Source organism: Hyperolius riggenbachi, chromosome 3, assembly GCF_040937935.1.
Source record: "Hyperolius riggenbachi isolate aHypRig1 chromosome 3, aHypRig1.pri, whole genome shotgun sequence".
Lineage (NCBI taxonomy): Eukaryota > Metazoa > Chordata > Amphibia > Anura > Hyperoliidae > Hyperolius > Hyperolius riggenbachi.
The window spans coordinates 73,805,770-73,830,978 of NC_090648.1; the positions used below are offsets into that span (position 1 = coordinate 73,805,770).

The window sequence follows — 25,209 nt, forward strand, 5'->3', positions numbered from 1 at the left end:
CCCGGGCCGGAAAAGGTTGGGAACCACTGATATAGAGGATCAAATCTTCTTACGCTGTTCATAGTCTGCCAGTCGCCAAGTGTGGACCCCACGAAGATTACCAACAGCTCTCCTCTTCAGGCACGGGCGCAGCCGTACGGTGCCTGCACAAGCTGCTCTGATGGTAAAGTGTACCAGAGATGGTTTCCTAGCACTTATTTATACTTACCTGGGGCTTCCTTTAGGCCCATGAGCATCGGGAACTCCCACACCATCCTCCCGCTATAACTCCCGGTAATCCGGGCAGTCACTGGCTTTTGTGCATGAGCAGCTCGCCACGCACGCACCCCTCATCGCGCTCTCATCCCCTGGAGCATTCTGCACCTGCACAGTAGTACGGCACAGGTGCAGAACGCTCCAGGGGGCGGGAGCACAGCAGGGCATGCATGCGCAGAAGGCAACGACTGGCGGTGAATGACCGGATTACTGGGGGTCGTAGCGCCATAATGGCGGGGCCGAGGAGGATGGCGAGGGAAGCCCCAGTACTCTTGGGGCTGGAGGAAGTATAAATAATGGTCAGTGTACCATCTCTGGTACACTTTAAGGAGGGTCCCGGCGAGTAGCAGAAGACCGGGGTACAGCGTGGGAAGCCTCTTTTGCAAAGCAATGTAATATTTATCTACTCCAGTGCTGCATCCATTCTCCTCTGTACTCCCTGCTAGTTTTTTGCTCCATGCTGCATACCTCCCACTTCCGATATTACTTGTTCAGGAGCAGGTGGTATGCAGAACAGACCGTGCAGCTGCAGTGAAGGACAGTGGAGACCCGTTGCAGCACCGGAGAAGGTATATATCACACTGCTCCACTGCGTGGCTCTGGAGAGGAAGGGGGTGCCAAGGGGAAGGGGATTTGTCTGTTTTTATGGGTCCTATGCATGCAGTGGCATAACTAAGGAGCTCGGGGCCCCACTGTGAGTTTTACATGAGGCCCCAAGCACACTGTTGATATGGAGCCCCAAAATCTACCAAGGGCAGTTGCAGTATTAGATAGGTGTAATCAGAGTAAGGAAACAGTGCAGTTTGTTGAGGATTATCCCTATTCAATGCACATATAGTGGAGTTTATTACCAGCATAGCAATGAAAAGCTAATAAAATGAATGAGGGAGGGCCCTTGGTGGGCACCTCTGGTCCTGGAGCCTCAGTGCGGTCGCAAACTCTGCATCCCCCAAGGATATGCCACTGCATGCGTGGGAAGGAGGGTTGGAGCCCAGGGAGGGAGCCCCATGTCAATGTCGCTGGACTGGATGTCAGGGGTTGATGCTACGTCCGTACTCCGTACCTTATATAATTAAATTCCAGGTTAAATGAGGAAAAATCTAAGGTTCAGGGGAGCACAGACAATTTTTGTTTTGTTTTCAAATTGAACCCCATGGCTTGTTCACTTTCTAAATGGTAAATGATCTTTCTTGGCAGGCACTGTGGTAAGAAAAATTATCACTGACTTCCAGCAAGGATATTACCATGCCAAGCAGCTCTGTACAAGCTCAGTGTTGTCATCCCCAGAGCCAGAAGGCCAGCTGCCTTCAACACTGCCTGTCTGTCAGTCAGATAATGCAAATGTGCTGCAATTAGAAAGAGCAGGACTCTTCAATAAAATAATCCTCAGAGATCATTAGGACCGAGTCACGATCTTTTCCTCGAAGTGATACTTGAGCTACTTTGCTCCCCCCCCCCCCCCCCTACCCTTTCAATAACTGATCAGTTTAGCAATGATCTTGGACATGTTCCCTTTCCTGTAAACTGATCGGTGCACTAAAGCAGTTACAATGAATCAGGTTTAGGCTGTGGAACATGTATCAAACTATGTGATGAAATTGGATACCGAAAACACAAAGCTGACATCAGGTCAAAAGGAAACTGGTGTCATGCTACTTGCGCTGGCTGCATACAGATGCTCGACGGGTCTGACGAGCAATGGAATCATTCTGTGGTTACCTTTCTACCAATTGCTTGTTTTAAAGGGAATCTGAAAATAAACTTTTAAGTCTGGCTTTGCTCAGGAATCATTATAGCTGAGTCATTATAGCAGGGCCACAAGGGGGCAGGCTTGGGCTTGAAAAGGCAACGGAGAACAGACTCAGTTATAATGATTCCTGAGCAAAGCCAGACGGAATGCTCAGTTGGGGATTTTATCAGGGCTGCTAAGAAGCAGGCTGAGCAGGGAATAATGAAACAGAGAGCAGGGTAGGTGTTTTCTCTAATGTTCCTACTGATATATATGGTAAAATACACGAGGGTGCTTTGTCTCTAGTTCACTTTAAGGACAAGATATAACATTCTTCATACAACACCTCCCGTGATATATCAAGAGACGTAACTAAGCCTCTCTCTCTTAGTACATCCTTTTTAGCCAGAAGGGTTGTGAACCTTACAAGAAAGACTCAGGACCGGTTCACATTGGCAGTTAAAACGGTTCGTAAAGGAGCAGTGCGATGTGGCTACATAGCCGCATCGCACCGCAGGTGTCCTGAAACACATGCACAGCAATGGAAGAGTTTCCACTGCGTGCATGTTGTGCGGAGCGATCCGAGAATTATTATTATTATTATTTATTGTATTTATAAAGCGCCAACATATTACGCATGCAGCAGAATCTCGCACGCCCGCATCCGCCCGCAGCCGCGTCCCATCTCCTCAATTGACATTCGCATCACTAAGGCTGCTTCCACACAGGGACGTTACAGGCGCACATTAGTGCAGCCTGTAACGTTCCCCAACTCACAGCAATACAAAGTCAATGGGGCTGTTCATACTGCCCACGTTGCGTTACATGTAACGCTGCACGTTCTTCAGAACGTGCAGCATACTATAGCGTTCCAGCGGCTTAAGCCGCGTTAGACTGTTTGCACATGCTCAGTGTTGGGGCGGAGAGGAGGCGGGGAGAGGCCGCTACGTAGCCGCGCACATGGCTACTCAATATGCACTGCAGTGGTGGCTGCTGATTGGCTGGCGGTACCACGTGATGCGGAGTGTTTCACTCCGCATCACGTGGTCCCGCCGGCCAATCAGCACCACTCTCACTGCCTTAATGCGGAAAGAGCCGCTTAACGCGGCTCACTCAACGTCCTCTACCAACACCAGCAGGCGTTGCGTTAGGGTACGTTATGCAACCATAACGTCCACTATAACGCAACGTCCCGGTGTGTAACTAGCCTTAGAAGTGGAAACGGGCCCTTAGCGGTTCTGTACCAGGCAGATTCTAACAGATGTAAATAATTCCAATCTGTTAGAACGGATCCCTCCTGCGCGTTCCGCCGAACGGACAGCAAGTTTGGGGAGGCTGCTTGCTGACTGCTTGCTACTGGAATGGATCAAAAACTGGTGCCAGTTTTTACATGGATCGGTTTTTGATCTGGCTGTGACAATCTATCCATTATTACCCCCCCCCCAGGCGCGGAGCTAGGGGGGGTCGGGGTAGGACAAGTGCCCCGGGGCGCCGGGTCCCCAAGGGCGCCCAGTTGAGCTTCGTTTTTTTTTTTGTTTTTTTTTTTTGCGGGGCTGAGGGGAGCAGCGCAGAGAAGAGAGAGAGCTGTGCGGACGGTGGGGAAGGGGGGCCATCTCCCCCCTCCTTCCCTCACCTTAGGTGCTCTCTCTCTCCCTCGCTGTCCCCTCCAATGTCTGTCCGGTGGCTGGCAGCGGCGGGCGGAACTCACCTCCGTCTCGCTCCAGCGCCGGTGCTCCAACACTTTATCCTACACGTCGAACTAACCTACATCCCATAGACTTTTACTATCCCTTCCCCTCCCCCAACCCTAACCCTAACCCTCCTGGTATACGTTTGACAGTGGATGTAGGCAAATTCGACGTGTAGGTTATCACGTCGGAACACCGGCCGGAAGTTCGGGTGCGCAGCCGCTGCTCTGGTCTGGACCAGACCAGTGTAGCGGCAGATCCATCCGGCGCTGCGACGAGACGGAGGTAAGTTCCGCCCGCCGCTGCCAGCCACCGGACAGACATTGGAGGGGACAGCGAGGGAGAGAGAGCAGCTCTTCTCTGCGCTGCTCCCCTCCTGCTGGGGAGGGGGACACCTGGCTACCTACTCTGGGCACATATACCCCTGGCTACCTACTCTGGGCACATATACCCCTGGCTACTGGCTACCTACTCTGGGCACATATACCCCTGGCTACCTACTCGGGGCACATATACCCCTGGCTACCTACTCTGGGCACATATACCCCTGGCTACCTACTCTGGGCACATATACCCCTGCCTACATATATTGGGCACATATACCCGTAACTACATATACTGGGCATATACACCTGGCTACCTACTCTGGCCACATATAACCCTGGCTACCTACTCTGGGCACATATACCCCTGCCTACATATAATGGGCACATATACCCCTAACTACATATACTGGGCATATACCCCTGGCTACCTACTCTGGGCACATATACCCCTGGCTACCTACTCTGGGCACATATACCCCTAACTACATATATTGGGCACATATACCCCAACTACATATACTGGGCATATACCCCTGGCTACCTACCCTGGGCACCTATACCCCTGGCTACCTACTCTGGGCACCTATACCCCTGGCTACCTACTCTGGGCACCTATACCCCTGGCTACCTACTCTGGGCACCTATACCCCTGGCTACCTACTCTGGGCACATATACCCCTGGCTACCTACTCTGGGCACATATACCCCTGGCTACCTACTCTGGGCACATATACCCCTGCCTACATATACTGGGCATATATACCCCTGGCTACATATACTGGGCATATATACCCCTGGCTACATATACTGGGCATATATACCCCCTGGCTACGTGGACTGGGCATATATACCCCCTGGCTACATATACTGGGCATATATACCCCTGGCTACATATACTGGGCATATATACCCCTGGCTACATATACTGGGCATATATACCCCCTGGCTACATATACTTGGCATATATACCCCTGGCTACATATACTGGGCATATATACCCCTGCCTATATATACTGGGCATATATACCCCCTGCCTACATATATTGGGCATATATACCCCTGGCTACATATACTGGGCATATATACCCCCTGGCTACGGGGACTGGGCATATATACCCCCTGGCTACATATACTGGGCATATATACCCCTGGCTACATATACTGGGCATATATACCCCTGGCTACATATACTGGGCATATATACCCCCTGGCTACATATACTTGGCATATATACCCCTGGCTACATATACTGGGCATATATACCCCTGCCTATATATACTGGGCATATATACCCCCTGCCTACATATATTGGGCACATATACCCCTGGCTACATATACTGGGCATATATACCCCCTGGCTACGTGGACTGGGCATATATACCCCCTGGCTACATATACTGGGCATATATACCCCTGGCTACATATACTGGGCATATATACCCCTGGCTACATATACTGGGCACATATACGCCTGACTATATATACTGGGCACATATTATTCTCCTGGCTACATATACTGGGCATATATACCACTGGCTACATATACTGGGCACATATACCTCTGGCTACATATACTGGGCACACATACCCCTGCCTACATATACTGGGCACATATACCCCTGGCTACCTGTTCTGTGGACATCTCTACCCCTGGCTACCTGTTCTGGGGACATCTATACCGCTGGCCACCTATTCTGGGGACATCTATACTGCTGGCCACCTATTCTGGGGACAACTATAGACCTGGGGCTACCTATTTTTGGGGAACCACGTCAGATTGAGTGTATTTTGGAGAACTGCTGCCAGGTGAGAGGTGTCTATCATATTAAGGGGGCATTCTACCTATTTATGTGAAATGCTGTCTATTTATGTGACTCATGACTGCTGAATTTGTCTTTTTGGGGGCCTCATGGTTACTGAATTTGTCTTGTTGGGGGCCTCATGATTTGTTGGGGGCCTCAAGATCGCTGAATTTGTCTTGTTGGGGGCCTCATGATTGCTGAATTTGTCTTGTTGGGGGCCTCATGATTGCTAAATTTTTCTTGTTGGGGGCCTCATGATTGCTGAGTTGGTTATGTTGGGGGCCTCATGATTGCTGAATTTGTCTTGATGGGGGGGGGGGGGGGGGGGGCTCATGATTGCTGAATTTGTCTTGGAACATGCTGGAAGGTACATACTGAGGGAGGGTGGGTGAGCGTGAGCCTGCTAACCTCCATATACATTTGGCTCCACCCATAACCACACCCACATTTATTATGTGACCACGCCCCTTTTTGGCGCGGCGCGCTGTGCGCGCCGCAACCTTAACTTTGGGGGGGGGCGCATTAATAGTCTTTGTCCCCGGGCGCTGAAAATCCTAGCTACGCCTCTGCCCCCCCCCCCCCCCATATCCTAGACATTACTTGTGCTGTGTACACCAACTGTTATACCCCTCTGGAGCTGAAGACTTGAGAAAGCGAATCTATTCATGGAATGCATTGAGATAAGTGCTGGGCCTTGTATATTCATTGTTTCTCAATGTTATATGCAGTGTATACCTTTTCAGTAATCAGCCTTACTCAACCTTTTTATCCTGGAGTGACCCTGCAAATCATTTATGGATCTCAAGGAACCCCTGAAAATGTTTTTTGATCTTGAGGAACCCCTGCACTTATTTTGCTGGAGGCATGGGCTTGAAAAGTAGGTGAGGCTGTTTATTTCACTACTCTATATAAATATATATACGGTACATTCCTACTTAGGGTATGCTATTATTATCTGTAGTGCAGGCTTCCTCAACCAGGGTTCCTTGAGTACTCTGCAGGGGGAGGTTGGGGAAGTATAATAGAGCACATTATAATAGGGGGTACTGTAAAAAGAAGTACTAAATTGGGGGTCAGAATATTAAGTACCTTAATATTAAGCACTAGAATAAGGAGAAACATTTGAACTTAAAGAGTAACTGTCAGGCTGCAGAAGCTAATTTAAACCTCTATTCTCCTGTGTTAAACAGTTTAGAAGGAAGCTCAAAAGCCATTAGTGAAGATAAAAGTCTCAGTTACCTTTGATGTGTGCTTATCAGCAAGTCTGTTATAGACCCATAAAGACGCAAGCTGCAGCTAAACTGCAAAGCATTCTGGGGCCCTCCCCTCGGCTGCTAATGAGACGTTACAGAAGCTTGTAATCAGTCTAGCTGTGTAGCACTGATAAATCTCGGGGCAGAGTACTCTGCAGGAGTCCGCTATTGTTCCTAGCCACATGGCTCATTAATATTCACTGCACACTGTGTTGTTCAAGTTGGAGCTTATCTGTGATCAGGAAGCAGGCAGGACATGACGACACATTTGACAGAAAAACATGGAGCCTGCCATGAGCTGTCAGGAGCATCTATCTCTGCATATACTATATACAAATTCTGTGAAATCCAAACGTGGACAGTGAAATGCATATGTAATGTAAGTACAGCCAATCTTTAGCTACTGATATATGTGTTTATTTTCTCTGAGACCTTATACCTAACAGCTCCTCTTTAAAGGAATACTCCACTGTGGCAAAGAGAAGTTGGCTTGGGGGACATGTGTATAAGCCATTCTGTGATGTAAATTAGTTTTCCATTTTAGTGTGCATCCATCCATAATCTATTAAGAAAAAAAAAATATATATATGGATACATTCTGCTGTCTTGTGTCCGGAGCCAGATTTATACTTCTTCCACCCTGGGCCAAGTATGTTGGGGCACCTCTTCCATGTGCAGCAGTGCCCCTCCCATTCCATGTGCAGCCCCCTCTTCCATGTGTGACATCCATGTACTGCAGCGGTTTTCTTTAGCTCCCTTAGGCGTCCGCTTCCTTTTTGAATTTGACACATTTTTGTATTGCTCAATTTTCAGCCTTTTCTTTCATATGTGGCAGCCCCTATTTCACGTCCAGGTTCCGCCTCGATCAGCAGCTGCCCCAAGGCCTGAACCTTTGTGACCTTTTCAGAAATCTGCCCCTGTGCACAGTGTGGAGTGGTCCCATTCTGCATTCAGTATATCCCCCTTTTCTCAGGCACAGTTATTCAACATCTTGGCTCCAGTGGTGTAGCTAAGAAGCTGTGGGCTCTGATGCAAGTTTTACCTTGAGGCCCCCCAAGCATTCTATATATAACAATTGATACAACGCACCAACACCTGCCAGTGGCAACTACAGTGTCAGAGATGCAAGAAGGGGATGGGGAACAGTTTGTTAATGATTACCATTATTCAAAGTATCTATAGAAGTGATTATTATGAGCACAGGACCAATAGAGAGCTAATACGGCAGAGAGCTAATACCTCTGGCGCGAAGGGCCCTGATGTGGTCACAACCTTTGCACCCTCTATTGCTATGCCCCTGCTTAGCTCTACTGCTTTTTTCTTGGTCATTTTCTCTTTGTACCCTTTCCAGTTCCTGTCTACTGATATTACTGCTATCATTATAAGTGAATTTGCTGCCACTAAAATTCTGTCGCTTAGCCCATCCTACCTCCTGATCCTCTTCACTAACTCCAATGGTCACACACTTGACCTCATTTTCATCCGTTTCTACTCTGTTACTGATTTTTACTATCTAATCTCTTGCTACTCTCTTCTAGAGCTGGCCATTGAGAGGCAAAGGAATTCTGGCTTGCCAGCAAATTTCATGCAGCTTGAAACTGGACCAATCAAAATCTGCAGAAAGTGCTTCTCCAACCTCCTCTCAATGTGTCCTCCTTCCCGGACTCAGAGACAGCAGCTGCATATTATCACAACTCCGTCACATCAGTTGGGGACAGCGTTTCTGATCTCACTGATACAGTGGAGGAAATAATTATTTGACCCCTCACTGATTTTGTAAGTTTGTCCAATGACAAAGAAATGAAAAGTCTCAGAACAGTATAATTTCAATGGTAGGTTTATCTTAACAGTGGCAGATAGCACATCAAAAGGAAAATCGAAAAAATAACCTTAAATAAAAGATAGCAACTGATTTGCATTTCATTGAGTGAAATAAGTTTTTGAACCCCTACCAACCATTAAGAGTTCTGGCTCCCACAGAGTGGTTAGACACTTCTACTCAATTAGTCACCCTCATTAAGGACACCTGTCTTAACAAGTCACCTGTATAAAAGACACCTGTCCACAGAATCAATCAATCAAGCAGACTCCAAACTCTCCAACATGGGAAAGACCAAAGAGCTGTCCAAGGATGTCAGAGACAAAATTGTAGACCTGCACAAGGCTGGAATGGGCTACAAAACCATTAGCAAGAAGCTGGGAGAGAAGGTGACAACTGTTGGTGCGATTGTTCGAAAATGGAAGGAGCACAAACTGACCATCAATCGACCTCGCTCTGGGGCTCCACGCAAGATCTCACCTTGTGGGGTGTCAATGGTTCTGAGAAAGGTGAAAAAGCATCCTAGAACTACACGGGAGGAGTTAGTGAATGACCTCAAATTAGCAGGGACCACAGTCACCAAGAAAACCATTGGAAACACATTACACCGCAATGGATTAAAATCCTGCAGGGCTCGCAAGGTCCCCCTGCTCAAGAAGGCACATGTGCAGGCCCGTCCGAAGTTTGCCAATGAACACATGAATGATTCTGTGAGTGACTGGGAGAAGGTGCTGTGGTCTGATGAGACCAAAATAGAGCTCTTTGGCATTAACTCAACTCGCTGTGTTTGGAGGAAGAAAAATGCTGCCTATGACCCCCAAAACACTGTCCCCACCGTCAAGCATGGGGGTGGAAACATTTTGCTTTGGGGGTGCTTTTCTGCTAAGGGCACAGGACAACTTAATCGCATTAACGGGAAAATGGATGGAGCCATGTATCGTGAAATCCTGAACGACAACCTCCTTCCCTCTGCCAGGAAACTGAAAATGGGTCGTGGATGGGTGTTCCAGCACGACAATGACCCAAAACATACAGCAAAGGCAACAAAGGAGTGACTCAAGAAGAAGCACATTAAGGTCATGGAGTGGCCTAGTCAGTCTCCGGACCTTAACCACTTGAGGACCTAGGGCTTTCTACCCCTTAAGGACCGGCCACTTTTTTTCCATTCAGACCACTGCAGCTTTCACGGTTTATTGCTCGCTCATACAACCTACCACGTAAATGAATTTTGGCTCCTTTTCTTGTCACTAATAAAGCTTTCTTTTGATGCTATTTGATTGCTCCTGCGATTTTTACTTTTTATTATATTCATCAAAAAAGACATGAATTTTGGCAAAAAAATGATTTTTTTAACTTTCTGTGCTGACATTTTTCAAATAAAGTAAAATTTCTGTATACATGCAGCGCGAAAAATGTGGACAAACATGTTTTTGATAAAAAAAAACCCATTCAGTGTATATTTATTGGTTTGGGTAAAAGTTATAGCGTTTACAAACTATGGTGCCAAAAGTGAATTTTCCCATTTTCAAGCATCTCTGACTTTTCTGACCCCCTGTCATGTTTCATGAGGGGCTAGAATTCCAGGATAGTATAAATACCCCCCAAATGACCCCATTTTGGAAAGAAGACATCCCAAAGTATTCACTGAGAGGCATAGTGAGTTCATAGAAGATATTGTTTTTTGTCACAAGTAAGCGGAAAATGACACTTTGTGAGAAAAAAAAAAAAAAAAAAAAGTTTCCATTTCTTTTAACTTGCGACAAAAAAAAATGAAATCTGCCACGGACTCACCATGCCCCTCTCTGAATACCTTGAAGGGTCTACTTTCCAAAATGGGATCATTTGTGGGGTGTGTTTACTGTCCTGACATTTTGGGGGGTGCTAAATTGTAAGCACCCCTGTAAAGCCTAAAGGTGCTCATTGGACTTTGGACCCCTTAGCGCAGTTAGGCTGCAAAAAAGTGCCACACATGTGGTATTGCCGTACTCAGGAGAAGTAGTATAATGTGTTTTGGGGTGTATTTTTACACATACCCATGCTGGGTGGGAGAAATATCTCTGTAAATGACAATTTGTTAATTTTTTTTACACACAATTGTCCATTTACAGAGATATTTCTCCCACTCAGCATGGGTATGTGTAAAAATACACCACAAAACACATTATACTACTTCTCCTGAGTACGGCGATACCACATGTGTGGCACTTTTTTGCACCCTAACTGCGCTAAAGGGCCCAAAGTCCAATGAGTACCTTTAGGATTTCACAGGTCATTTTGAGAAATTTCGTTTCAAGACTACTCCTCACGGTTTAGGGCCCCTAAAATGCCAGGGCAGTATAGGAACCCCACAAATGACCCCATTTTAGAAAGAAGACACCCCAAGGTATTCCGTTAGTAGTATGGCGAGTTCATAGAAGATTTTATTTTTTGTCACAAGTTAGCGGAAAATGACACTTGGTGAAAAAACACAATTAAAATCAATTTCCGCTAACTTTTGACAAAAAATAAAATCTTCTATGAACTCACCATACTCCTAACGGAATACCTTGGGGTGTCTTCTTTCTAAAATGGGGTCATTTGTGGGGTTCCTATACTGCCCAGGCATTTTAGGGGCCCTAAACCGTGAGGAGTAGTCTTGAAACGAAATTTCTCAAAATGACCTGTGAAATCCTAAAGGTACTCATTGGACTTTGGGCCCTTTAGCGCAGTTAGGGTGCAAAAAAGTGCCACACATGTGGTATCGCCATACTCGGGAGAAGTAGTACAATGTGTTTTGGGGTGTATTTTTACACATACCCATGCTGGGTGGGAGAAATACCTCTGTAAATGGACAATTGTGTGTAAAAAAATCAAAAGATTGTCATTTACAGAGGTATTTCTCCCACCCAGCATGGGTATGTGTAAAAATACACCCCAAAACACATTGTACTACTTCTCCCGAGTACGGCGATACCACATGTGTGGCACTTTTTTGCACCCTAACTGCACTAAGGGGCCCAAAGTCCAATGAGTACCTTTAGGATTTCACAGGTCATTTTTGTTTCAAGACTACTCCTCACGGTTTAGGGCCCCTAAAATGCCAGGGCAGTATAGGAACCCCACTAATGACCCCATTTTAGAAAGAAGACACCCCAAGGTATTCCGTTAGGAGTATGGTGAGTTCATAGAAGTTTTTATTTTTTTGTCACAAGTTAGCGGAAATTGATTTTAATAGTTTTTTTTCACAAAGTGTCATTTTCCGCTAACTTGTGACAAAAAATAAAATCTTCTATGAACTCACCATACTCCTAATGGAATACCTTGGGGTGTCTTCTTTCTAGAATGGGGTCATTTGTGGGGTTCCTATACTGCCCTGGCATTTTAGGGGCCCTAAACCGTGAGGAGTAGTCTTGAAACCAAATGTCGCAAAATGACCTGTGAAATCCTAAAGGTACTCATTGGACTTTGGGCCCCTTAGCGTACTTAGGGTGTAAAAAAGTGCCACACATGTGGTACCGCTGTACTCAGGAGAAGTAGTATAATGCGTTTTGGGGTGTATTTTTACACATACCCATGCTAAGTGGGAGAAATATCTCTGTAAATGACAATTGTTTGATTTTTTTACACACAATTGTCCATTTACATAGAAATTTCTCCCACCCAGCATGGGTATGTGTAAAAATACACCCCAAAACACATTATACTACTTTTCCTGAGTACGGCGGTACCACATGTGTGACACTTTTTTGCAGCCTAGGTGCGCTAAGGGGCCCAACGTCCTATTCACAGGTCATTTTGAAGCATTTGTTTTCTAGACTACTCCTCGCGGTTTAGGGCCCCTAAAATGCCAGGGCAGTATAGGAACCCCACAAGTGACCCCATTTTAGAAAGAAGACACCCCAAGGTATTCCGTTAGGTGTATGGCGAGTTCATAGAAGATTTTATTTTTTGTCACAAGTTAGTGAAAAATGACACTTTGTGAAAAAAAAACAATAAAAATTAATTTCCGCTAACTTTTGACAAAAAATTAAATCTTCTATGAACTCGTCATACACCTAACATAATACCTTGGGGTGTCTTTTTTTTCTAAAATGGGGTCACTTGTGGGGTTCCTATACCGCCCTGGCATTTTACAGGCCCAAAACCGTGAGTAGTCTGGAAACCAAATGTCTCAAAATGACTGTTCAGGGGTATAAGCATCTGCAAATTTTGATGACAGGTGGTCTATGAGGGGGCGAATTTTGTGGAACCGGTCATAAGCAGGGTGGCCTTTTAGATGACAGGTTGTATTGGGCCTGATCTGATGGATAGGAGTGCTAGGGGGGTGACAGGAGGTGATTGATGGGTGTCTCAGGGGGTGGTTAGAGGGGAAAATAGATGCAATCCATGCACTGGGGAGGTGATCGGAAGGGGGTCTGAGGGTTTGGCCGAGTGATCAGGAGCCCACACGGGGCAAATTGGGGCCTGATCTGATGGGTAGGTGTGCTAGGGGGTGACAGGAGGTGATTGATGGGTGTCTCAAGGTGTGATTAGAGGGGGGAATGGATGCAAGCAATGCACTGGCGAGGTGATCAGGGCTGGGGTCTGAGGGCATTCTGAGGGTGTGGGCGGGTGATTGAGTGCCCTAGGGGCAGATAGGGGTCTAATCTGATAGGTAGCAGTGACAGGGGGTGATTGATGGGTAATTAGTGGGTGTTTAGGGTAGAGAATAGATGGAAACACTGCGCTTGGGTGGTGATCTGATGTCGGATCTGCGGGCGATCTATTGGTGTGGGTGGGTGATCAGTTTGCCCGCAAGGGGCAGGTTAGGGGCTGATTGATGGGTGGCAGTGACAGCGGGTGATTGATGGGTGGCAGTGACAGGGGGTGATTGATGGGTGGCAGTGACAGGGGGTGATTGATGGGTGATTGATAGGTGATTGACAGGTAATCAGTGGGTTATTACAGGGGAGAACAGATGTAAATATTGCACTGGCGAATTGATAAGGGGGGGTCTGAGGGCAATCTGAGCGTGTAGGCGGTCGATTGGGTGCCCGCAAGGGGCAGATTAGGGTCTGATCTGATAGGTAACAGTGACAGGTGGTGATAGGGAGTGATTGATGGGTGATTGATGGGTAATTAGTGGGTGTTTAGAGGAGAGAATAGATGGAAACACTGCGCTTGGGTGGTGATCTGATGTCGGATCTGCGGGCGATCTATTGGTGTGGGTGGGTGATCAGATTGCCCGCAAGGGGCAGGTTAGGGGCTGATTGTTGGGTGGCAGTGACAGGGGGTGATTGATGGGTGATAGGTGATTGGCAGGTGATTGACAGGTGATCAGTGGGTTATTACAGGGAAGGACAGATGTAATTAATGCACTGGCGAATTGATAAGGGGGGGGGGGTCTGAGGGCAATCTGAGCGTGTGGGCGGGTGATTGGGTGCCCGCAAGGGGCAGATTAGGGTCTGATCTGATAGGTAACAGTGACAGGTGGTGATAGGGGGTGATTGATGGGTAATTAGTGGGTGTTTAGAGAAGATAACAGATGTAAACGATACATTTGGGAGGTAATCTGACGGCGGGTTTGCGGGCGATCTAATGGTGTGGGTGGGTGATCAGATTGCCCGCAAGGGGCAGGTTAGGGGCTGATTGATGGGTGGCAGTGACAGGGGGTGACAGGGGGTGATTGATGGGTGATAGGTGATTGGCAGGTGATTGACAGGTGATCAGTGGGTTATTACAGGGAAGAACAGATGTAATTAATGCACTGGTGAATTGATAAGGGGGGGTCAGAGGGCAATCTGAGCGTGTGGGCGGGTGATTGGGTGCCCGCAAGGGGCAGATTAGGGTCTGATCTGATAGGTAAAAGTGACAAGTGGTGATAGGGGGTGATTGATGGGTGATTGATGGGTAATTAGTGGGTGTTTAGAGGAGAGAATAGATGTAAACAATGGATTTGGGAGGTGATCTGATGTCGGATCTGTGGGCGATCTATTGGTGTGGGGGGGTGATCAGATTGCCCGCAAGGGGCAGGTTAGGGGCTGATTGATGGGTGGCAGTGACAGGGGGTGATTGACGGGTGATTGATGAGTGATTGACGGGTGATTGACAGGTGATTGACAGGTGATCAGGGGGATAGATGCATACAGTAAACAGGGGGGGGGTGGTCTGGGGGGGGGGTCTGGGGAGAATCTGAGGGGTGGGGGGTGATCAGGAGGGGGCAGGGAGCAGGGGGGGGGGATAAAAAAAAATAGCGTTGACAGATAGTGACAGGGAGTGATTGATGGGTGATTAGGGGGGTGATTGGGTGCAAACAGGGGTCTGGGGGGTGGGCAGGGGGGGGTCTGATGGGTGCTGTGGGCGATCTGGGGCAGGGGGGGGGAGAAATCAGTGTGTTTGGGTGCAGACTAGGGTGGCTGCAGCCTGCCCTGGTGGTCCCTCGGACACTGGGACCACCAGGGCAGGAGGCAGCCTGTATAATACACTTTGTAAACATTACAAAGTGTATTATACACTTTGTATGCGGCGATCGCGGGGTTAACATCCCGCCGGCGCTTCCGTATAGCCGGCGGGATGTTGCGGCGAGCGAGCGGTGACAGGCGCCGGCGGAGGATCGCGTCACGGATGACGCGATCGCTCCGCCCATGCCCTTAAATGGACCGCCGCCTCTGTGGGTGAGGCCGTCCTGCAGGGCTCCACTTCCCCGCCGCCCCTGTGTAGTGGGCGGTCGGGAAGTGGTTAATCCAATAGAAAACCTATGGAGGGAGCTCAAGCTCATAGTTGCACAGAGACAGCCTCGAAACCTTAGGGATATAGAGATGATCTGCAAAGAGGAGTGGACCAACATTCCTCCTAAAATGTGTGCAAACTTGGTCATCAATTACAAGAAACGTTTGACCTCTGTGCTTGCAAACAAGGGTTTTTCCACTAAGTATTAAGTCTTTTATTGTTAGAGGGTTCAAAAACTTATTTCACTCAATGAAATGCAAATCAGTTGCTATCTTTTATTTAAGGTTATTTTTTCAATTTTCCTTTTGATGTGCTATCTGCCACTGTTAAAATAAACCTACCATTGAAATGATACTGTTCTGAGACTTTTCATTTCTTTGTCATTGGACAAACTTACAAAATCAGTGAGGGGTCAAATAATTATTTCCTCCACTGTACATGTCCTTATCATGTCAACTGTAAACCTTGCAGGGCCGGCCCGCCCATGAGGCAGGATTAAACTTTTGCCTCAGGCGGCACTTCTGGGGGGGTCCCTGGGTCCCCCGTCCTCCGCTCCCCTCCAGCTTTAAAGAGTTAAGTTGCCGCCGCTATTGTAAGAGGCACGGGGGGATCACTCACCTTTCTTCAAAGTTTGCCTCAGGCGGCAAAAAGTCTAGGGCCGGGCCTGCAACCTTGGCATACTGAACATCTTTACAAGCGTGTTTGGGTGGCACTGGAGAAACAGCAACATGGATGAGAGCTCCCTGGCCTATAGACAAGCTCTACAGAGCTCAGTCACCTCTTATCTCGCTTTTCAACATTTGCACCTCTTTGCAATGTTCTTCACTGGCTACCAGTTACTTAGGGGATCCAGTTCCAACTTCTAACTGTAACCTACAATGTGTCTCTTCCATACATCTCCTCACTAATGTTCTGATTCCACCTCTGCTCTGCACACAACCTTTGTTGTCCTCCACTAAAACCATGACATGCATGGCAAGAAATTTAAAGCAATTTACTGCAGCACTTAATATGCTTATACTATAATCTATGACCTTCCAGGAATATAAAGGCCTTTCCAACTACTACAGACACACAAAACCACGTGCAAAACAGTGGCTAATACCAACTGCTATACAAATTACATAAGAAGGTATAATTTATACCAACATCTTCATCCAGGACAGTAACAGTTAAGCTTCAGAGCAAAGCTAAAGTGAGGTCTCGAGTCATACCGGTGAGGCCGTATTAATCTCACAGAACGATAAGTAGAGCAGAAAATAATACAAAGCCTTGCACCTTGCTAAATCAATTTTAAGATAAACTCTGTGTGAAAGAATGCTGTTAAACACATGCCAATTGACATGCCAATTTACATGTTAATGATGTAGTGTTTTCTCAAGGGAGCGTGGTAAAAAAAAAAGTTTACTGGTCCAAGCAAAGGGAAATTGTAAAATCTTTCCTCGTCACATGGTATTAATGTCAGGGCATATTTTGAACAAGACCAAACAGGAGTATGCCTAATAATATAAAAAAGTCTCTACAGTTAACAAAATGAGGTTTAAAGGAGCCAACAATAATCCTTATTGTTATTGGCATCACTTTAATTCTTGTCTGGTCTTCATTTTTTCTGGATAGAGCGTAGAATAATGTTCAGGATTGACAAGCAGAATATCCAGAGACAGCAAAAAAGGCCTAATACGTCTTTCACGGTAAAAAGCTGCTTCCTCAGAGACACACAATATATAATCTGTCAAAAACACATCAACTGCATATTTATAAATAGCATGTGTTTTTTATTTAAACGTAAGCACTTTATATACCCTTCCTTTAAAGAATGGACACCTTTTTCAACTGAGGTCTTCATTTCATTGTTTTGATTGGTTAGCGCCCCAGCTCACTGCCTGTGTGTTCGCTATATTCAGGTGTCTGGAGCTGGTGGTGTAATGGCTTCATAACTAGCATTATTCCCAATTTGGTAACATTTGGGAGGAAACCACTTTTCCGAAAATCCACAGTGCTTGTCGCACATTCTGCATCGTTGAAAGATCAGATTGTTTACCATATCGCCCTTCAACACATCACATCATAAGAAAACCTTGAAAGATAGATCTAGAGCTATCACGAGCTATCTTTCAGTGTGTACATAGCTTAAAGCAATATTGAAGTGGCTGTAAAAAAAAAAGGCAGATACTCACATGTGGAAGTTAAAGTGGATCCGAGATAAACTTTTACTCATTGCAGAATTGTGTACCTTTCATATAGTTTATAGGGCATTCCTCAAGTCAAATACTTTTTTTTTAATTCCCTAAATCTCTATAAACTAAACAAGCCTCGCCCACAGCTCCTCCAGTGCCTAGGCATTCTGACTCCCATGTAGCAAGTGCTCATGGGAGCTCAATCTGGAGAGGGGGAGTTTTTTTTTTCCCGAAGGAGGAGCAGGGGTTACCAGCCAGAGATTTATAGATTTTAGAGGCAAGGGGGCAGAGAGGGGAGTGGAGTTTTCACAGGCTGAAGGATGGAGATGCAGAGCAGCTTGCCTGTGAGTAATGATGACTAGCTGAACATGGCTGCTCTCATTGTATCACAGCAAGAAATAATGATATACTGTTGAAGCTGTTTGCAGCTAGATTTGCTGTGTAAACTATCTAAACTTTAGATAAGATATATAGACAAGTTACTTGTTATAGTGATTTTTTTCATCTCGGATCCACTTTAAGCTGGAATTTATAGAGCCTTTGTGGTCCTCTGTTGGTGTCGCCCATTCAAACTTCCTGCCTCCAGGAACCCTCAGAAGGCTTCAGAAACACTTGTGTCCCGAAGTGCTTCTGAAGATGGGCAGCTCCATCCTGTGCATGCACGCCCGACCATAATACGGAGCCACCCATCTGTGGAAGCACTCACCTCAGATGCTTATTGCAGCCAAAAGTTTCATCTCAGTTAAATGGAGACACCCAGATGCTCCTTCCTTATATGATTAGGTAAAAAGGGTTTTGATGATAAAAGAGGCAGAAGAACTGATTGCTCTACCATTGGATAGGTGAGAGAGTTCTTGTTCTAAATGGATGGGATGGATTGAACTTATGAATTCTGAAGACTATAGGAGGACTGATGAGTCTGGGGGGGGGGAGGGGGGGGGGGGAATAGGAAGTTGGATGGGAGGGGGGGTGCGGAGAAAGTTATTTTGTCTTTGTTTTTTCTATTGATTTAGTTATATTTGGAAATTTTGTATCAATAAAAATTAATATTAAAAAAAAGAGGAAGCACTCAAGAAGACAAGTGCTTCTGAACCCTCCTGAGGATCCCCAAAGACCAGTAGCGTAGCTAAGCAGCTGTGGGCCCCAGTGCAAGTTTTACATGAATCCCCCCCCCCCCCCAAGCACTCTATACATAATTTATACAGCACACCAAAACCAATCATGGACAACCACAGTGTCAGTAGTGCAAGCAGGGGATGGGAAACCGAGTGTTAATGATCACTACTAATCAAGGCATCTATAGAACTGACATTATCAGCACAGGACCAATAAATAGCTAATTCTGTGGTTGAGGGTGGGCCCTTCTGGTCCAAGGGCCCCGGTGCGGTTGCTACCTCTGCACCCCTATTGTTACCCCACTGCCAAAGACCAACTGCTTGAATACGTACAATGGGAGTGACAGCGCTGGAATGAAGCCACTAACAGAGACAAGACACAGAACATTTATATTGCGCTTTTCTCCTGGCGGACTCAAATCGTCAGAGCTGCAGCCACTAGGGTGCGCTCTATAGGCAGTAGTAGTGTTAGGGAAACTTGCCCAAGGTCTCGTTACGGAATAGGTGCAGGCTTACTGAACAGGCAGAGCCGATAACCAGTACATCATCCATCCAGAAGACCAGGAATGCTCTATAAGATGTGCCTTTGCTGTCTTTTGAGCCCTTCCAATAATCGGTTAAACAAGGGCAAGTAAGGCTACATCCAGCAATAGCCCCCTTCTCCCGCTCGCCTGTTCAGCTTGGACCCCAGTGGCTGTAGATCATCGCACCATCGTTCTGCCTCGTGACTCTGGAATAACTCCTGCAACCGGGGACACATAAGAGGAGAGAGCTTGTGGTATTATAATTCAACACAAAAATAAACTGCTCTCTATGTGCAATGTCTTCTTTCCAATCTCAGCTCAGTATTATGTGAGCCCCTAGGGAGATATAGCAACCAAATTCACAACTTATCCCTGGAAATAACTAAAAATCTCATTTGAAGCCCGGCTTTTGCTGCTGTAATTAAAGAAGAGGCGAGCTGATGAACGATTGCGGGAGGGAGTGACGAGAATGGAGATGACGGTTAGCCACGAAGGCGTTAACACTCTTATTTTATGTCCTCGGCTGATGTAAACAGGGTAATAGGGGAGTTTAAATTGGGTGTCGGAAGCTTAATATAGCAGCGGATAGGTAATCCAGGCAGCCCCAGGGTACGGGCCTGTTGTGAGCCTAATATAGCAGCTGTAAATTAGGATAGATGGTTGCGCTCATGCACTTTTCTAATAAAATACTAGATTCTAATAAATGAGACAAACGAAGGAAGAGTGAGGTGTCGTCTTCAGACAATGAGACTGTCCCTTAATAAGCACCATTGGTGTAATATATGATCTGACACAGCAATACTAACAAGTGCTGAATTACATCTCTTCTACAGCTTCTCAGTTCCAGGGAGAGAAAACCAGCCAATGACCTCGCTCTGAATGTGTGTTGAGTCATTAGAGATGGCCGAAATAACTAGCAGGACTCACACAGGGGAAGCAGACCTGTGGCAGGCAGAGGGGGTCAATGCTCAGCAGGGGATTAAGTTAAAGTGCAATGGACAGTCCCCTTAATGAGGATGCATAGCAGTGTAGCAATGGGAGATGCAGGGTTGGTGACCATCCCATGGGCCTAAGGAGACCAAATGGGGCCCAAAATGAAAGGGCCCACCTCCAGTCCCTGTATTAGCTCTTTTTTGGTGCAGTGATAATGATTATTACCCCTATGGGCTCAAAACCACTAGCAGCCTTTTCTAAGCGCTAGTGATTTGAGAAAGTGCTTGCTAATGTAATGCTATGGAGCCAGTGATCTGCAAACTTGGCTCTCCAGCTGTTAACCCATTCGCGTTCCGTCGTTTTCACTTGAGAAATGTTCACTTCCCATTGATTAGCCTATAACTTTATCACTACTTATCACAATGAACTGATCCATATCTTGTTTTTTCCGCCACCAATTAGGCTTTCTTTGGGGGGGTACATTTTGCTAAGAGCCACTTTATTGTAAATGCATTTTAACAGCAAGAATAAGAAAAAAACGGGAAAAAAATCATTATTTCTCAGTTTTCAGCCATTATAGTTTTAAAATAATACATGCCTCCATAATTAAAACTCACGTATTGTATATGCCCATATGTCCCGGTTATTACACCATTAAAATTATGTCCCTATCACAATGTATGGCGACAATATTTTATTTGGAAATAAAGGTGCATTTTTTTCCGTTTTGCATCTATCACTATTTACAAGTTTAAAATAAAAAATATATAGAAATATTTCATCTTTACATTGATATTTAAAAAGTTTAGACCCTTAGGTAAATATTTACATTTTTCTTGTTTTTTTTATTGTAATGTTTTTTTTTTTATATATTAAACATTTTGTGTGGGTATTTTTGGGAGGGTGGGATGGAAACTATAGGTTTTTAATGTAAATGTGTGTTGATTTTTATTTTTTTATACTTTTAGTTGTAGTTTTACTTTTTGGCCACAAGATGGCGGCCATGAGTTTGTTTACATGACGTCACTCTAAGCGTAACACACGCTTAGAGTGACGCATGGGGGAGGCGACAGCCAGAAAAAGCACAGCTTCCGAGAGAAGCTGACGCTTTTTCAGCGGGGGAGAGCAATCAGTGATCGGGCACCATAGCCCAATTCACTGATTGCCTGGCTAACGAACCGCGGGCCGGGAGCGCGCTTGCACGCGCGCGATCGGCCGCGGGAGCGCGTGGTAGCGCGCATGGTTCCTGGACGTAGAAACTACGTCCAGGAACCAAAATAGGTTAAGGAACTACATGTCCCACAATGCATTTGCCTTTATGAATCATGACTGTGGCTGTCAGACTCCCGCAATGCATTGTGGGACTTTTAGTTCCTTAACAGCTGGAGAGCCAAGTTTGCAGATTGCTGCTATGGGGGATTTTTATAACATCACATTCCTCCAGTGGGATTACACACATAGCATTACATTAGCAAGAGCTTTTCAAATCACAAAGTGCTCAGAAAAGCTCTCCTAGTGGGTTCCAGGCCTATATGCACAGCCGGAAAAAGGTCCTCCAGCACCCAAGGCTGAGACACCAAAGTGCCCTCCCTCCATCCCTCCCACCCCAGCCGTCACACGCTGATTGCTATTAGACTAAAGGTCCGTGCACACGCCGGACTGGAGGCAACGACGGGTCCGTCGTCACCTCCCGCTGGGTGGGCGTTCCAACGACAGTCCGGCGTGTGTACAGTCTGTCGGCGGACTGACACGGCTGTTTCTGAGCGATTCGCCGGGCGGATCGCCCGGAAGCAGCCGTATCAGTCCGCCGACAGTGCATACACACGCCGGATTGTCGTTGGAACGCCCACCCAGTGGGAGGTGACGACGGACCCGTCGTTGCCTCCAGTCCGGCGTGTGTACGGACCTTAAGAGGCGCCACAGGGCTCCCAGTCCCCTTCAACACATTAATCTCTAGTTATCTGGCTTGCAATCACTGCCATGTACTCATTTTCTTATTTCTCCTGGCTTCAAACACAGTAGGGGAATGATAGCTGAGTGAGTTGTGCGCCCCTCCTACACTGCGCCCTGAGGCTGTAGCCTCTCTCGCCTCTGCCTCGGCCCGGGCCTGCCTATATGTGTATATAATTCTCAGCGCTGTCACTTCTACCCCTCCACTGCTGCAGCCTGCAGTCACCAAGTGCTCAATAATAGATGTGGCCACTACCAGGGCACAACACCACAACACAGGCTTAGTTCACAAAAAATAAGGGGTTACACTTTATTCACAGCGCAAATTCACAGATTTAAAACACATAACTTACATTGAAGGTCCATGCACACTGGATCCTAATTGCATCAAATCACTTGTACAGTATCTGTATGGACTGCAAAGTCGCATACACCTTATACACCTTGAGGGCCCTTTTCCACCAGCAATCACAATCACAAATCAAAAATGCCAGCGATTGAAATTTTCATTAATTTTGTTATGTGATTGCGATTGGCGATTTTCATTTGCATTGCATTAGCCCTCTGAAAATCGCTCCAGAAAGCGATTGCGATTTACAAATCGAATCACTATAGTGGAAAATACTTCTCATGATTTCTATGATAAAGTAGCAACCCTAGCGATTTAAAAATCCCTAGCAATTTTGCGATTCAGCTGTGTAGTGGAAAAGGGCCCTTACCCCGCTTTCTGGTCCTTTGAAGAGTAGCCCGCTCTCCTACCTGACCACGGATTCAGCTTACACCATCATCAGCGGTTATTCATTCATTCGAATAGTGGCGATCATTAAAGGGGCACTACAGCGAAAAACTGTAAAATTTAAAATATGTATAAACATATACAAATAAGTAGTACATTTTTTCCAGAGTAAAATGAGCCATAAATTACTTTTCTCCTATGTTGCTGTCACTTACAGTAGGTTGTAGAAATCTGACAGAAGTGACAGGTTTTAAACTAGTCCATCTCTTTATAGGGGATTCTCAGGGATACATTTATTTTCAGAAGCACTTAGTGAATGGCAGTTGCTCTGTCCAATTGCCAAAAAACTGTGTAGCGAGCAGGGAAGCTGGCCAGCATCTTTGTATAAATCCTTTTTAGGGAATAGCTTTATAAAGAATAAAAGCCTTGCTGAGAATCCCCTATGAAGAGATAGGCTAGTCCAAAACCTGTCACTTATGTCAGATTTCTACTACCTACTGTAAGTGACAGCAACATAGGAGAAAAGTAATTTATGCCTCATTTTACTCTAGAAGAAACATACTTCTTATTTATCTATGCACATATTTTAAATTTTACAATTTTTTGCCATAGTACCCCTTTAAGAAACCATTCCTGGGTGTTGGTGCAGTGGCATAGCTGGAGATTTGGGGACCACTTTAGCTATGCTGACTGCCCCTACCCTATGGATAAGATTTAATCAGGGCCGGCCTTAGGTTTCACAGCGCCCTGAGCGAAGCCAGATTTTGGCGCCCCCCCCCCCCCCCATTCATCCTCTTCACACACACACACACACACACACACACACCCATATGCAATTCACCTTTTCTCTAGCGTTATCTCCTAGTAAATTTTCATCTTCGCTTTAAAATAACTTTTCAGCATTTTATAATTTAAAAAGTACTTAATAGTTGTTGAAAAAGTGGCTTGATTGATGGTGGCGCTCCTGCAAGCGCACTAGAGGAGACAGCGGAACCCCTTGCTGGCAACTGCGAGCGAAGATGCGGCGTAGGACATGTTGGCTGCAAGGGGCTGGAGGAAGCCCCCGGGTAAGTATATTAGGGGGCAGCATTTTAAACTTGATAATTCCTTAAAGTGTATGTAGGCAGATTGCACCCCCCCCCCCTCTTTAGCGTGTATAGTTATACCCACCTTTAGCATTGGGTAGATCCCCTTTTAGTGTAGATAAGCAGATTACTCCCCCCCCCCCATATAGACATATCCCCCTTTTAGCATTAGTAGATCCCCTTTAGTGTAGATAAGAGCAGTTCCCCACCCCTGTATTGGCATAAACCCCTGATTGGCAGATCCCCTTAGTGTAGATAAAAGTAGATAAGAGCAGATTCCCATATCATCTCCCCCCCCCCCCCCCTGTATATAGGCACATTCCCCCTTCACTTACTGTGCAGTCACAGTGTACCAGCCAGAAGAAGATGGCCAGTCCAGGACCAGGAGGAGTGTCTGTGTCTCTCACTCCGTCACTGAATGTGAAAAGCAGATGTGCTGGCTGCCTATGCGCAGCTCCGGTCCAGGACCAGTGTAGCCTGTGATGGGAGGGGCGGCGCTACTGTCTCACTTCAAGATAGAGGCAGTAGCAGCCGCCAGTCGCTTCCTGGTCTTCGCCCCCATCACCCCCAGCGGCACCAGGGGGCGTAGCTCGGCAATGCGTACCTGCCCTCAAGCCGCAGCCAGATCGTGGACGTTACGTGACGTCACAGACCCGGCGCCCGGCTGCAAGACAGGTAGATGCGGCCAGATGAACTGCGTGTATGGCGCCTACCTAGAAGCTGGCGCCCTGTGCGACCGCTCCGGTCGCACAGGTCAAAGGCCGGCCCTGGATTTAATTGCCAATTTACATTCTCGTGCAATCCACACATCCACATGCACAGGGGTGCAGCTAAGGTTTTTGTGGCCCCAAGCGGACTGCAGGCCGAGGCCCACAACCTGCGGCGCGCGAAGCGCGCCGCGCCGAAAAAAGGGGTGTGTTCATTGCGCGGGAAAGTGGGCGTGACATGACATGTGGGTGGAGCCAGGGTGTGGCCATGACATGTGAGTGGAGCCAACTGCATGATGCTTACATGTCAATATGGACCAGAAAAACAAAACAAACATTTCAATGTAGAAAGCGGTAGACTTTACCCACCCCCCCCCCCCCCCCCCCCTAAAAAAGAAAAAAAAATACATAAACAAAAAATAC

At 46.5% G+C, this 25,209-nt stretch overlaps 1 protein-coding gene across 2 annotated transcripts in view; it reads right to left on the reverse strand.

Annotated features, from left to right (window-relative positions):
* Window positions 1-25,209, reverse strand: part of LOC137562738 (3',5'-cyclic-AMP phosphodiesterase 4B-like) — an 810,374-nt gene that overhangs the window by 75,703 nt on the left and 709,462 nt on the right. The window lies entirely within an intron of this gene.